This window comes from Canis lupus, chromosome 17, assembly GCF_003254725.2.
Source record: "Canis lupus dingo isolate Sandy chromosome 17, ASM325472v2, whole genome shotgun sequence".
NCBI lineage: Eukaryota > Metazoa > Chordata > Mammalia > Carnivora > Canidae > Canis > Canis lupus.
Window position 1 is genome coordinate 52598908 of NC_064259.1, and position 16289 is coordinate 52615196.

Genomic DNA, 16289 nt, shown 5'->3' on the forward strand with positions numbered 1-16289 from the left:
GTGGGACTCAATCAGGACTGTGGGACTCTGGCCTGAGCTGAAGGCAGACACTGACTGAGCCACCCAGGTGTACTTAGACATATGAGTTACAAAAAAGGGATCTAGAAATTTGCTGAGGATCTAGAAATTGACTTCTTAAAAACATCGTGGGATGACTGAAGCTTGGGGCTGCTTTTAGGCAAACAGGCTTGAGCAATGGAATGTAGAAAGAGCCTACAGCAACCCCCTGGCTGGATACAGACAGACCCTTTGGGAGACCCACCTCAAGATATCCCTAGGCTATCACTGACCAATGGGCTACTCACAACCAGGCACAGTTACCAAAATGGGTGAATTCATTAGTGGCCTTGCCTCCTCATCTTTCTCCTTAAAAACCACCCCACCCACTCTACCTTGTGGCAGACAGCCTCTCCTCTGCTTCCTGCTTCATTTAGTCAATAAACTTCTATCTCCTTTGTTCTGCCTCAGGTGAATCCTTTCATGGCCCCAGTGCCACCAGCCTCCATGTGGTCATTGCCCCACATTTGGGGGCCCCAATCCAATGGGACAGACAGCCCTTTTAGACACCACAGTAAGGATGTTGTCACTTATTTTCAGGAGTACTGCATCCTAGTTTGTAGATGCTGACTTACATTGTGCCCTGAGGAGCATCCTTTCCTTTGTGAATAAATTCTTCGTCTGAATTCTTCAAACCTATTTTAACACTTTGCTCCCTTTTTGAAAACTGATGTTCCCTTGATGATGTTAGCCCCTTTGATCCCTCTCAAGAGGTGGCTTGTTGCTAAAGGCAACAAAAGCAAAAATAAGCAAATGAGCTATAGCAAGTGAAAACTTCTGCACAGCAAAGGAAATCCTCAACAAAATGAAAAGGCTATCTACCAAATGAGAGAAAACATTCACAAAATGTATATCTGATAAGGGGTTAATATCCAAACTATATAAATAATTTATACAACTCAATACCAAAAAAAAATAATCTTTTTCTTCTTAAGATTTATTTATTCATGAGAGACACAGAGAGAGAGGCAGAGACACAGGCAGAGGGAGAAGCAGGCTCCACACAGGGAGCCCAATATGGGATTCTATCCCAGAACTCCAGGATCATGCCCTGGGCCAAAGGGAGGTGCTTAACCACTGAGCCACCCAGGCGTCCCAAAATCAAATCATCTGATTAAAAAATGGGCAGGGGATCTGTACGGATAAATTTCCAAAGAACACATAGAGATGACCAACAAACAGATGACAAGGTGCTCCACATCGCTCATCATCAGGAAAATGCAAACCAAAACCACAATGAGATACCACCTCTCATCTGTCAGAATAGCTAAAATCAAAATGACAAGAACTAACAAGTGTTGATGAGGATGTGGAAAATGGGGAACACTTGTATGCTGTGTGTGTGGGAATGTAAATTGGTGCAGCCACCATAGAAAATCATATGAAGTTTCCCCCCAAAATTAAAAATAGAACTACCATATGATCCAGCAATTCTGCTTCTGGATATTTATCTGAAGGAAATGAAAACGCTAACTTGAGAAGATATCTGCACCTGCAAGTTCATTGCAGGATTATTTACAATAACCAACATATGGAAACAACTTAAGTGTTCATCAGTGGGTGAATGGATAAAGAAAATGTGATACACACACAAACATGCACACACACAGAGAAATATTGTTCAGCTATAAAAGAGAAGGAAATCCTGCCATTTGTAACAACATGGGTGAACTCTGAGGGTCTTATGATAAATAAAATACAAATACCATACGATCTCAATTTTCTGTGGAATGCAAAAAAACCCAGAAAAACAAAACCAGAATAGTGGATACAAGGTATGGATTGGTGGTTGCCAGAGAGGGGGGTAGGCAAATCCTGGGGATGTAATGTATAGCATGGTGACTATAGTTAGTAGTACTGTACCATGTATTTGAAGATTGCTAGGAGAATAGATCTTGAGGATCCTTAGGGCAAGAAAAAAATTGTAATTGTGTGGTGATGGACATTGACTGGATTTATTGTGGTGATTGATCATTTAGCCGTATATACATGTATTGAACCATATGTTGTACACTTGAAACTGATAGTGTTGTATGTCAATTATATCTCAATGATTAATTAGGGATTTGGTCTCCAACTCCCTCATAGTTCCAGGACATGAGGCATCTCATCCAATCCAATCATTTTTCATTTTTTATTTGAGTATAGTTGATACAATGTTACATTAGTTTTAGGTATATAGCATAGTGATTTGACAAGTTTATACATTATGCTATGCTTACCACAAGTTAGCTACCATCTGTCACTTACAACACTATTACAATATCATGGACTATATTCCCTATACTGTGCCTTTTCTTCTAAGACTTATTCATTCCATAACTGGAAGGAAGCCTGTATCTCCCACTCCCCTTAACCCATTTTGCCCAAACCCCAATTCCCCTCCACTCCAGCATTAGTTTGTTCTGTCTATTTATAGGTCTGGTTCTGCTTTTTGTTTATTCATTTGTTTTAAAATTTTTTATTTTTCTCTGTTTTGTTTCAAAATTAAAAAAACAATTTATGCTAGTTTATTTTTTTAAAGTTACTTTTCTTTGTAATCTCTACACTCAATGTGGGGCTCAAATTCATGACTGCAAGATCAAGAGTTGCATACTCTCCTGAGTCAGTGAGACACCACTAGATTCTACTTGTAAATGGAATTGTATGGTATTTATTTTTCACAATCTGTCTTATTTCATTTAGTGTAATACCCCTCCAGATACATCCATGTTGTCTCAAATGGCACAATCTCATCCTTTTTCTTTGCTGTACAATATTCCATTGTGTGTGTATTTCACATCTTCCTTATCCATTTGTCTACTGATGGCTACTTAGGTAGCCTCCATATCTTGGCTATTGTAAACCATGCTGCAATAAACATAGTGCATGTATCTTCTTGAATTAATGTTTTTGTAGTCATCTGATACTTTCATTTTTGTATTTCAGCCTGAGATCCTTCAAGTGAAATGTTTCTCATCTTTCAGATCTCAACTCAAGCATCTTTCATCAGAGAAACCTTCTGAAACCTTATTTTGGTTAGGTTCTCTTATTACATACTGTCATAAAATTGTCTTGTCTCAAGCATTTATTTCATTTATAATGATGCATTCATCAGGATGATTATGAGATTACTTTCTGTTTCCTCACAAGACAGTCATCTCCATGAGTAGAGAGAATGTTTGTTTTGCCACCATTGATCCTAGCACCTGCAGAGTGCCTGAAAAATAGTACTTCCTGGACAAATATTGTGGAATAATTGAATGATGCCCTGTGGGTCTCCTGATCAAATTCCATTACTTAAATTTTAAAGCTCCTCAGTTTGTTTCTGATAGTTAGCCAGGCTTGGGGACCGTTGCTCTAACTACATTTTACATGACAGAAGGCTTTGCTTTGTATCCTGGGCTTGGTCAGCAGGTGAAGATACGACATAAGAAAAGCCAGCTACCATTTTTAAAGTTCTGTGTCCACCAAGGTTATTAGTTGTGAACTATAGGAAGATATTCTGGTTGGCTTGAAGGATCATTTATTTTCAGGATATTGGGTTGCCTTGGAATCACTGGAGAATCAGGTTCACAGTTGTGCAACCAGTAACAATGTTCTAGATCATGTTGTAGAACTTGTCTGGTGGAAACATTATAACCACTGTCCTTATCACTAGGTGGTTAGACTTGTTCTGCATACAGTTTTGAATACCTTTGCTGCAGCTGCTCCAGGAAATTCATTTACATTTGCAGTGACTACCACAGAGAGAATTTTGGGCTGTTATTACTACTGGGCATAGTTGGTGGGTGGCAATGTCTGATCAGTTGAGCCTAAGGCATGGGACCATGTTCTAGGTGCAAGAGAAGGTAGAAAAGCCACATTTTTAGTTTCCATAGTGGAAGTTGTACTCTGCCTTACTGAGAATCATAAGGAGAGGGAATTTTATAAATGAAAATTTTCAGATACCAGGTGGCTAGAAAGAGTGATAAATGTCAACTACAAATGTTTATTGTGGCCTGTGCTAATTATTTGTTTCTTCCTTTGCTATATATTCATAATTCTTTGTTTGCAGAGCACTTACGACATTTACACTGTGTAGTATTACTTATATACATGTCCTAGTCCTCCACGAGAAATGAATTAATGTCGCATTTATCTCTCAGAGCCAAGGAAATACTTAGGTTATGGTCAGGTGGCAAGAGGATTGGGATAGCAGTAATATTTTTTGGGAACCTACTATTGAGGTATGCTGTGAATGGTTGAAAATTGAACTGAATTAAATTTGTGATTTCAGGGGCTGCTATCTAAAATATTCTAATCTCAAAATTCTTTAATCTGAAGTTCTTGTGTAATGTTTAATAAATCAAGTCCTGATACTATCAATTCTATACTCTTGAAGTTCTGAAAGATAATCATAGTAAATGTTTCTAGAACAATTCCCTAACACTAGTTTCACCAGTTGTGATTAGAATTACGTTAACACTGAAACGATGATTTCTGTCTCTTCCTTCTAATGCCTTTATTTCTATCACATTTATTCTTTCAAGTTGAATAGATCAGTTGTTCACTCTAATTTTTAGTGTTTAACTTCAGTTTGATAAAATACTGAAATGTGGGTACCAAGTGAAAAATGAGGTTTCTAAAGGTTAATGTTTTAATGCTTTTAATAACTATTAGTGCCACTTCTGCATCTTGTCAAAATGAGACAAGTTCATTCTGGCAGGACTCAGAAGAACTGCTAATGAAGAATTACTTGATTTAGTTAAATAACAAGAAAGAACAACTCTCCTCCTCCATAATTTAAAAAAATACCCCTCCTAACTCTGGCACAAATGTAAAGAGAAGTGCCAAATTATTGTAAACACTACATTAAAAATGTGAATAATTTCTTATCCTTGCAGTTAGAGCCTGAGCTGATCTGTCAGTGCTGCATCACACAAAACAGATTGGCAATGCCAAAAAAAAAAAAAAAAAAACCTCTGCACAAATCATGTGCATTTCTATAATATTATGCCAAACATAATATTGATTAAGGAAAAGTATAATGGAGAAAAATTTAGAGTATTTAATTCTATATTTTTAAGTTTATTTTTTAAGATTTTATTTATTTATTCATGAGAGGGAGAGAAAGAGATAGAGAGAGAGGCAGAGACACAGGCAGAGGGAGAAGCAGACTCCATGCAGGGAGCCCGATGCAGGACTCGATCCCAGGACCCCGGGATCATGACCTGAGCCAAAGGGCAGACACTCAACCACTGAGCCACCCAGGTGTCTCTAATTCTATGTTTTATGTACACTTGTATACAAAATGTCTGACAGCCTAAAACAAATGGAGAAATTTCCAGGTAAAAAGTGTTAGAGTCATAAATGGTGACTGAAATTCTCCCTGATATCATTTAATTCTTTAGTTTGTACAAAGGAGATTCCCTTCTATATAAACCAGATGGTGTGTATGAATGTATGTATATATATGTATTTTTTCTTTTTCTCAGAATAAAGACCCTTAACAGGTGTGTGTGTGCCTTTGCCACTTTGGAGAAAAATATTCTTTTTCCTATAGATTTTCAGTGGTATTATGGAAAAATACTGGGCAATTTTATCTTCCAAATTCTCTAGATAGGACAATGGTAGCTGGAACTTTAGAGAAATTTTCTGCTCTTGAAATTGGAGTTGTCATAAGATTTCTTCATTGGTTGTTGTAGTAATATGATTTTAAAAAGTATATAATATTCTGCAAAGCCAATTGAAGAAACTTCAGAAAGTATTATTTAATGCTAATTAGAAGGCAAAAATTTTTGGAGCCATTTCTTCGTAAACCAGACCTAACCAATAAGATTTTGAAAATATATTGTCATAAATAAGTAGAAGTCATTATCTGTAGATTTCTGTATTCTGAAAGGTCTGTACTATATTAATATACTATAAACAATGTAAAAATGAAGAGGAAAATATTTTACAAAAAGTATAAGCTTTGGGTTCAGCAAGCATTTATTGAGTATCTCTTATGTGCTAGTCACTGTATTAAACACCAGGGAAATAAAAATGAACATGATATTTGCTTATAAGGTATGCATGATTAATTGGTTAGATAAGTATGAATGAAAACAATTAAAGCCCAGGAAGATAAAACACTAACAGATGCATAAACAAAGTGTCAACTACTAGCATTTAGTTTTCCTCCTACAAAATGAGGATAAAAACTCTGGGAAACGAACTAAGGGTGGTGGAAGGGGGGAGGGCGGGGGGTGGGGGTGAATGGGTGATGGGCACTCAGTGGGGCACTTGACGGGATGAGCACTGGGTGTTTTTCTGTATGTTGGTAAATTGAACACCAATAAAAAATTAATTTATTAAAAAAAACAAAAACAAAAACAAACCAAAATGAGGATAAAGAAATCTTGAATTCAAAACAAAGGTGTGAGATAATGAGCTCCTTAATTGAGTATTTGACTTTCTTGAATGTTAGATGTAAATGTAATAAATGTAATAAAGATGTAATAAAGTAAATAAAGTCACTTTAGTTTCTGGATAGTTAGCTCAGTTGGTTTGCATAAGTCATTCATCCTTCCTTCCTTCGTTCATTTATTCATTTGTATAGGAGATACTTACTGAAAACCCACTGGGTTCCCCTGTGATGGGCACAGGGAACCCAACGGTGAAGCAGGTAGCTACAGACCAAGATTCTAATGGAATAGTAATAAAAAAAGATCATGGATTAAATCACTCTATGCAATTGTGCAATTGTGACTAGAAAAGAAGCTCAAAGAACATGCTCACTGGATGATCTGCCACTAGCAACACTTATGTATATAAAGTTTGCATCTCATCATTATCCCTTATATTCTGAGTTAACATTCTAATTTGTTGCCTTATTTTTTTAAATTAACCATATTCCAAATTCTATAAAATATGAGGCCTTGGGGAGAAAGGATTACAATAGTGGAGCATGTTTTTTTAGAACTCTTTTAAAACTTTGTGGTATTCTCATTAAATGCCAGTAACACAATCTTTTAGAATACTTACATCTAATTTTGTTTTTGATATGCAAACTGTAATTTTGTTTGAGCAAACTTATAAATATATCTTAAACTATCTTCAATGCTCTTTTTTACTCCAACTAAAATTTAAGTAGGATAGAAAATAATGTCTCTAACGTTAGCTTGATCAAATAGGAATTAGATTTTTATAATTTATTGACATAAATAAGCAGCTAAAAACTCAGCTTTTCACATCAGCGGATAAAAAGTATTGTTAAAATAATTACTCTTGTATAAAAGAGTTCAGATAACTATGCCAAAAGAAATGCTGTAGATCCTGCAGGATTCTTTCATAATAAAGGGAAAACAACAACAAAGTAACTAAAATACTTTATAATTAGTTGCAGTAGATTTTAAAGAGCTGTTACTTTGCCCAGATCCTATTCTTTGTTTAAATTTTGTTTGACAAGCATTTTATAAATGATTATAGGAGGTGGTTTCTGTTTCATTAATGAAGCTGATAATAGTTAATTACTAAAGTGGAGTAAACAGTTCAAAACCAGATCAAGAATGAAAAGCCAATTATGTAGAAATGATCCAGCTGTACTAAATATGATTTCCTTGTACTATTAAAAATATCAAAAATATTTTAAAACCCTTGAGAAAACCATCTATCTTGTAACTTTATTTCTTACTGTTTTGTTTAGAATTGAAAGCCACATCTAGTTTAGTTTTCAAATTCAGTGAAATAGCTCCAAAACACAAAATTGAATTCACTTGATTTTAACATAAAATGAAAATCAGTACAATTTAAGAGCCATTCTTTTTGATTGCTTAATATGAACTGCAACTGTAGAGTCAAATTTGGAACTTAGCTTTTCTTGTTTTCTGTGCTTTTGAAATTTATTTTTATTTAAATTCAATTTGCCAACATGTAACACCCAGTGCTCATCACATCACCCAAATACCCCTTCCCCCCACCTCCTCTTTTTTTTTTTTTTTTTAAGATTTTATTTACTTATGCATGAGAGACACACAGAGAGAGGCAGAAACAGGAGAAGCAGGCTCCATGCAAGGAGCCTGATGTGGGACTTGATCCTGGGACTCACGCCCTGAGCTGAAGGCAGATGCTTAACTGCTGAGCCCCCCAGGCGTTCCCCCACCACTTCCTCTTCTGAAACCCTTTGTTTGTTTCCCAGAGTTACAAGTCTCTCATGGTTTGTCTTTCTCTCTAATTTTTCCCCACTCAGTTTCCCCTCCTTCCCTGAGGGTTCTATTTCTTATATTCCACATATGAGAGAAACCATATGATAATTGTCTTACTCCAATCGACTTATTTCACTCAGCATAATACCCTCCAGTTCTATCACATCGATGTAAATGGTGGGTATTCATACTTTTTGATGGCTGAGTAATATTGTGTATATAGACCACATCTTCATCCGTTCATCTGTCGAAGAACATCTTGGCTCCTTCTATGTTTGGCTATTGTGGATATTGCTGCTATGAACATTGGGATACAAGTACCCCTTCACTTCACCACATCTGTATCTTTGAGGTATATACCCAGTAGTGCAATTGCTGGGTTGTAGCGTAGCTCTATTTTGTACTTTTTGAGGAACCTCCACACTGTTTTCCAGAGTGGCTGCACCAGCTTGTATTCCCACCAACAGTGCAAGAGGGTTCCCCCTTCTCCACATCCTCGTCAACATTTGTTATTTCCTGTCTTGTTAATTTTAGCCATCCTCACTGGTGTAAAGTGGTATCTCATTGGGGTTTTGATTTGTATTTCCTGATTCCAAGTGATATTGAGCATTTTTTTCATGTGTCCGTTGACCGGTTTGTAGGTCTTCTTTGGAGAAATGTCTGTTCATGTCTTCAGCCCATTTCTTGACTGGATTGTTTGTTTTTTTGGATGTTGAGTTTGATAAGTTCTTTATAGATCTTGATTACTCACCCTTTATCTGATATGTCATTTGCAGTATCTTCTCTCATTCTGTCAGTTGCCTTTTTGTTTTGTTGACTGTTTCCTTTGCTGTGCAGAAGCTTTTTATCTTCATCAAGTCCCAATTGTTCATATTGCTTTTGTTTTGCTTGCCTTTAGAGATATGTCTTACAAGAAGTTGCTGTGCCCAAAGTCAAAAATGTTGCTGCCTGTTTTTCCTCTGGGTTTTGATGGATTATTGTCTCACATTTAGATCTTTCAACCATTGTGAGTTTATCTTTGTGTGTGGTGTAAGAGAATGGTCCAATTTCATTCTTCTGCATGTGGCTGTCCAGTTTTCCCAACACCACTTGTTGAGGAGACTGTCTTTTTTCCATTGGATATTCTTTCCTGCTTTGTTGAAGATTAATTGACCATAGAATTAAAGATCCATTTCTGGGTTCTCTATCCTGTTCCATTGATTTATGTGCCTATTTTTGTGCCAGTACCACACTGTCTTGATGATCACAGCTTTGTAATACAGCCTGAAGTCAGGCTTGTGATACCCCCAGTTTTAGTTTTCTTCTTCAACATTCCTTTGGATATTTGGGGTCTTTTCTGGTTCCACACAAATTTTAGGATTATTTGTTCCAACTCTGTGAAGAAAATCCATAGTATTTTAATAGAGATTGAATGTGTAAGTTGCTCTGGGTAGCATAGACATTTCCACAATATTTATTCTTTCAATCCATGAGTGTGAAATGTTTTTCCATATCTTTGTGTCTTCCTTAATTTCTTTCATAAGTGTTCTGTAGTTTTTAGAGTACAGATCCTTTATCTCTTTGGTTAGGTTTATTCCTTAGGTACCTATGGTTTTGGGTGCAGGTGTAAATGGGGTCAATTCCTTAATTTCTCTTTCTTCAGTCTCACTGTTAGTGTATAGAAATGTAACTGATTTCTGTGCATTGATTTTGTATCCTGCCACATTGCTGAATTGCTGAGTAAGTTCTAGTAATCTTGGGATGGAGTCTTTTCAGTTTTCTTTATATAATACCATGTCATCTGAGAAGAGGGAGATTTTGACTTCTTTTTGCCAATTTGAATGCTTTTATTTCTTTTTGTTGTCTGATTGCTGAGGCTAGGACCTCTAGTACTATGTTGAACAACTGTGGTGAGAGTGGGCATTCCTGTTGTGTTCCTGACCTTAGGGGAAAAAAAATCTCAGTTTTGCTTCCACTGAGAATGATATTCTCTGTGGGCTTTTTGTAGATGGCTTTTAAGATATTGAGTTATATTATTCCCTCTATCCCTACACTTTGAAGAGTTTTAATCAGGAAAGGGTGCTGTATTTTCTCAAATGCTTTCTCTGCATTTATTGAGAGGATCTTATATTTCTTGTCTTTTCTTTTATTAATGTGACCTATCATGTCAATTGATTTACAAATGTTAAACTACCCTTACATCCCAGGAATATTTCCCACTTGGTCATGGTGAATAATCCTTTTAATGTACTGTTGGATCCTATTGGCTAGTACTGTTGGATCCTATTTTGGTATCCATGTTCATCAGGGATATTGGTCTGTAATTATCCTTTTTAATGGTGTCTTTGGTTTTGGGCCTTTTCTTGTTTTTAAATTGAGATTCATGAAATGTCAAATTAACCATTTAATGGTATTTAGTACATTCACAGTGGTGTGCAACTACCACCTCTATCTAGTTCCAAAACATGTTCATCACCCTAAAAGGAAAGCTCATCATCATGAAGCTATTACTCCCCATTTACCCCATCCCAGGCCCTGGCAACCACCAACATTCATCCTGTCTTTATGGATTTACCTATTCTGGGTATTTCATATAAATGGAATCATACAATATGTGACCTTTTGTGTCTACTTTCTTTTACTTAACAATATTTTTGAAGTTTACCTACATTGTACCATATGTTGGTGCACATTTCTTTTTGTGGCTTAATTAGTATTTCATTGTAGTTTATACTACACTTTGTTTATCCATTCATCTATTGATGGACATTTGCACTGTTTCCATCTTTTGGCTAAAGTGAATAGTGCTGCTATGAACATGTATTTGAGTACTCATTTTCAATTCTTTTGGGCAATGTATTTAGGAGTAGAATTGCTTGGTCATGTGGCAATTCTATGCTAAACTTTTTGAGGAATCACTAAATTATTTTCCATAATGCTCAACTATTTTATATCCTCATCACCAATTTCCTGAAATTTCAGTTTCTCACACATTCGCCAATACTTAGTTACTATTTTTTAAAGTTATAGCTACGTCCTGGGGCATATGAAGTAGTTCTTCATTATGGTTTTTTTTTTTAAAGATTTCATTTATTCATGAGAGAGAGAGAGAGAGAGAGAGAGAGAAAGGCAGAAACATAGGCAGAGGGAGAAGCAGGCTACCTGCAAGGAGCCCAACGTGGGACTTGATCCCAGGACCTTGGGATCATGACCTGAGCCACAGGCAGATGCTCAATCATTGAGCCACCCTGGCGTCCCATTTCATTATGGTTTTGATTTGCATTTACCTAGTGGTTAATGATGTTCATTTTTTCCATGTATTTGTTGGCTCTTTGTGTATCTTCTTTAGATAAATGTGTAATCAAGTCCTTTGTGCATTTTGAAATCAGATTTTTTTTGTCTTTTTGTTGTTGGGTTGTGAGAATTCTTGATATTCTGGACACTACATATATGATTTGCAAATATTTTCTCCTGTTCTGTAGATTTTCTTTCCATCTTTTTGAGGATGTTCTTCGATGCATAGAAGTTTTTGATTTTGATGAAGTCCAATTTATGTTATTCAAAGTTTTGTTGGTATATCTGAGAAATCATTCCTGAATCCTGGATCATGTCAATTTACTCCTGTGTTTTCTTCTAGGAGTTTTATGGTTTTTGCTCTCATATTTAAGTCATTAACCCATTTTGAGTTAACTTTTTTTGTATGATGTGAGTCAGGTCAAATTTCATCCTTTTGAATCCAGTTGTTCCAGCACCATTTGTTAAAGGGACTATTCTTTCCCCATTGAATGGCATTAGCATCTTTGTAACAAATCAATTAGACATACATAAATAGGTTAGAGATTGGCTTTTAAATTACTGCAAAACGAAATGGATATTTTTATCTTACTACAGAAATTCTAAAAAATTGGATCCCAGACTAACAGGGAGTGTATAAGGATTTTCCTGGTGTTACAAATTGTGGTCTCTTGGTTTAGATCTTTTAATAGGATATGGTAGTGAGGAAGCATTTTATAGTGGAAAGAGCATTCTCTGTGCACTGCCTAGGGTTTGAATCACATCTCTGCATTTACTTGTCATTGATCTTAGGCAACTAACATTATCATAACTAAAGAACTAACATTCTTTAGGACAATGTTTAGAAATTTCTTAGTTGAATTTATTATTGTAGTGTTTATTATTGGCAAGCTGCCAAATGCTGTAGGCATGCTTCTGAAGTTTACTCTTTTACTGCAATGACAACTGTGTGGGAAAGGGTGTCCATTGGATATTTTTTCCATGATTGTGTATTGTAGAAGAAAGAAGTTTGGTGTTTACTTTTTTGTTGTATATTCTGTTCTCCCTTTACCTTCTCCTTAGTGGTTGGACTTGCAAAAGCCAACTGTGTGCATTTTTTTTCTAATTCTGTATTTTGTAACATCAGAATGTTGTTAGCTTGATATTGGCCATGGTGGGAGTATATACACCAGGTATATACACTACAAATTTTGTTTATTCCAGTGAGCTGGCTCACTAGCTTTCCACTGCTCCCAATCCTGCCTTACCTTATTAATTTTTAATAATTATTTTTTAAAAAGATATTTATTTATTTATTTGAGAGAGAGAAAGAGAGAGAACACAGCAGGGGGAGCAGAAGAAGGAGAGGAAGAAGCAGGCTCCCTGTTGAGCAGGGAACCCGATGTGGAGCTGGATCCCAGAATCCTGAGATTATGACCTGAGCTGAATGCAGATGCTTAACCAACTGAGCCACCCAGGCATCCCAATTTTTAATAATTCTTTAAAATTCAGTTTAAGTGAAATCTCACTTTGGAAGTCTTCATTCCTCTTAGCTCAAGTGTAACTCCTCTCTGCTTTAATAGAAACCAGTGCATTACTATACTGTCTTTTCAATGACTTTTCAAGGATCAAATTCAATGTCAGGATTTAACCAGAGAAGCAGAACCAGACATCTTAAGGGGTTTATTGCAAGGAATTACCTGACACAGTTGTAGAGGGTGGCTAAGTAATCCAAAGACCATAGGCAGATAGATGGTCAGGAAGGAAAGATCACACAGGTTGGAATCCATGGGCATGAGCTTTTTGGACTTTTTTCTGCATCTTCTTGACTCCTTGCATCATTAGGTCTCCTCTCTTCACTACCATTATTCCTGTCATTTTACAAACAGTCTACTTCATGTTAAGCGCGACCTTAAATCTAGCCTTTAAATACCGGTCTAGACACCATCCCACTGCTCTGCTCCTCCATGCAGCTAAACTTCTAGCCAAATGAACACAGAATGTTTCTATCTGTTGTGTTTTGCTATTTCTCCTCCAATTCACTTTCTTTTAAGTCAACAACTTTGTTAGAATTCATGTGTTTTAGAAACAGGAATGTAGCAAGCAGGGCAGTGTATTATGAAAAAATGTTTTGAAACTTCAAATTTGGGCAGACGCCGCCATCTATCAGCTGACCCTGCGGCCCAGCCATGTTCAACCCCACTGTGTTCTTCGGATCATGAGCCCTTGGGCCGCATCTCCTTTGAGCTGTTTGTAGACAACGTTCCTAAGATACCAGAAAACGTTCATGCTCTGAAAACTGGGGAAAAATAAATTGATTATAAAATTTCCTGCTTTCACAAGATTATTGCAGGATTTATGTGCCAGGGAGGTGACTTCACAGCCAAAATGGCACTGGCAGCAAGTCCATCTATGGGGAGAGATTCCATGATGTGAATTTCATCCTAAAGCACAGGGATTCTGGCATCTTGTCCATGGCAAATGCTGGACCCAACACAAATGGTTCCCAGTTTCTTATCTGTACTGCCAAGACTAAGTGATTGGATGCACGCATGTGGTCTTTGGCCAGACCAGCAAGAAAATCACCATCGGTGAATGTGGACAAATCTAATAAATTTGACTTGTGTCAAATTGTGTCATCTTTGTGCTCTCTCTACAATTCTATGGGTTCCATATTTTCCTTACTCCCCTCCAAGTCTAGCTGGATTGCAGAGTTAAATTTATGATTATGAAATAAAAACTAAACAACAACAAAATAAAACTGCAGGTTTGTATATATTGCTCTATTTACATCTGGAACAGGCACAGCAGCTGCACTTGTCTGATGCCTCCTTGCAGATGCAGTCCTGGGCATACTTGGCACTGCCCATAGGGCAGCAGGAGCTGCAGCTCTTCTTTAGGAGGGACATTTGCACTCTGCATTTGCGGGGGCCAGCATAGATGCAGGAGCCACTGGTGGAACAGGAGCAGTTAAGGTCCCTTTTGAGTAGAGATTATGCAAAGCAGATGACATGACACAGGAGGACATGCTGGAGGTGTGGCTCCAATTCACTCTTCAGTCTACAATATAATTTGGTTTTATTCTCACCACACCACTAAAACTGCCACAGGGTCACTGTGGCAGGCACTTTTGATTGACAAAGCCCTTCATTCCCAGCCCTTTTCCCTTATTCACTTTTTCTGCAGAGGCTAGAAAAATTAAACTCTCATCTTCCCAGAGCTTCCCTTGCAGTTCAGGGTGACTGTGTGACATAGTTCTGACTGATGAGATACAAAAAAATTCTGAGGATAAGAGTTTCTTTTGAGTTTTTCTTTAAGCGGGGTATAGAGCCTGAGATAGGACTCGAACTCACAACCCTGAGATCAAGACCTGAGCTAAGATCAAGAGTCAGATGCTTAACTGACTAAGCCACCCAAGTGCCCTGGAAAGCTCTTCTATTCTTAATAAAGGGACATATGCTATGCGCTCCACAACTTTGCTTCCAACCCTCTCCCCACCACCTTTTACACGAGTCCAGAGTAATGGCACCCATCACACAGTCATCAGAGAAAGTCCAAGGGAATCATAGCAGCTCCAACATGCAGCTGCCAACTAGTGCCTGTAGCAGCTCATCTCCAGACCTTTGGTTGTGTGTGTGTGTGGGGGGGGGGGGGAAATCAAATTGTTATTTGGATTTATCTTGATTTTTTTGTTGTTGTTTCTTGATTCTGAAGTCAGTTCTTATTAATATAGTTCTCACCAACTTTCATGCTGCTAAATTCAATAGAAGCTTTTCTTTCTTCATCTTATTTAGATTCTCAGTAGCATTCCACACTGTTGAGCACCTTCTCTATGAAACATATATCTCTTTTAATTTCTTTGGTGCCTCTTCCTTGGTTTTTGCAAGCTCCCTCTTCTTAAACTAGTACTTAAATATTGGAGTTCCTCAAGGCTGTGTCCTACTACTTTTTTCTTCCCTCGTGATCTTACATATTTTGACAGCTTTAAATACCATCAATATCCTGAAAACTTTCAGATTATTATCTCCAGCATTAGCTTCTCTAAGTTCTTTTCTTGACTTTTGTGATGGGTAGAACTTCAAGTAGTATGCTCAATAACAGTGGTGAGAATAGACATCCTTATCTTGTTTCCAATCTTAGGGAGAAAGCATTTATTTTTTTTAGCATTAAGTGTGATGCTAATTGTAAAATTTCTTAAAGATTTTATTTATTTATTTAAGAGAAAGTGAGCACGAGTAGGGAGAGGGGCAGAGGGAGAAGCAGACTCCCTGCTGAGGAGGGAGCCTCTTGTGGGGCTTGATCCCAGGACCCTGGGCCTACAGAATGGAAAAAAGAAATAAAACTATTTCTATTTGCAGATGACACAATTGTCTACATAAAAAAATTCCAAGGAGCCCACAGTGGGTGGAGACATTACTTAAAAATAAAAATCTTAAGAGAAAAAAGAAAACAAAAATATATACTTCAGATTATGTGCCTTTTCTCTGTTGAATCCTTCAATGATTTCCTATTATACCCAGAATAAAATTCAGACTTCTCTCTAAAGCTCTTATGTTAACTAACTGGAATTTAAATAAAAATGTAGAAAAATAGGGGGAAATCTGTTTTTTATTTTCTCTCGAGTATCATCTTATGCTAAAGTTGTCTTCTCTGTCCACTCACCACACTGGAGTTCTTTCAATGTTACACAAGCCAACAGACAGCAATGTGTTGTTCCCACTAAACCACTCATCTCTCTGCTCTTCCTGTGGCTTTTTCTCATCCTTAGGTCTTGGCTTGGATGCCATCTCCTCAAGAGCCTTCCTTAACTTCCAACTTTATAGCAAACTAGTT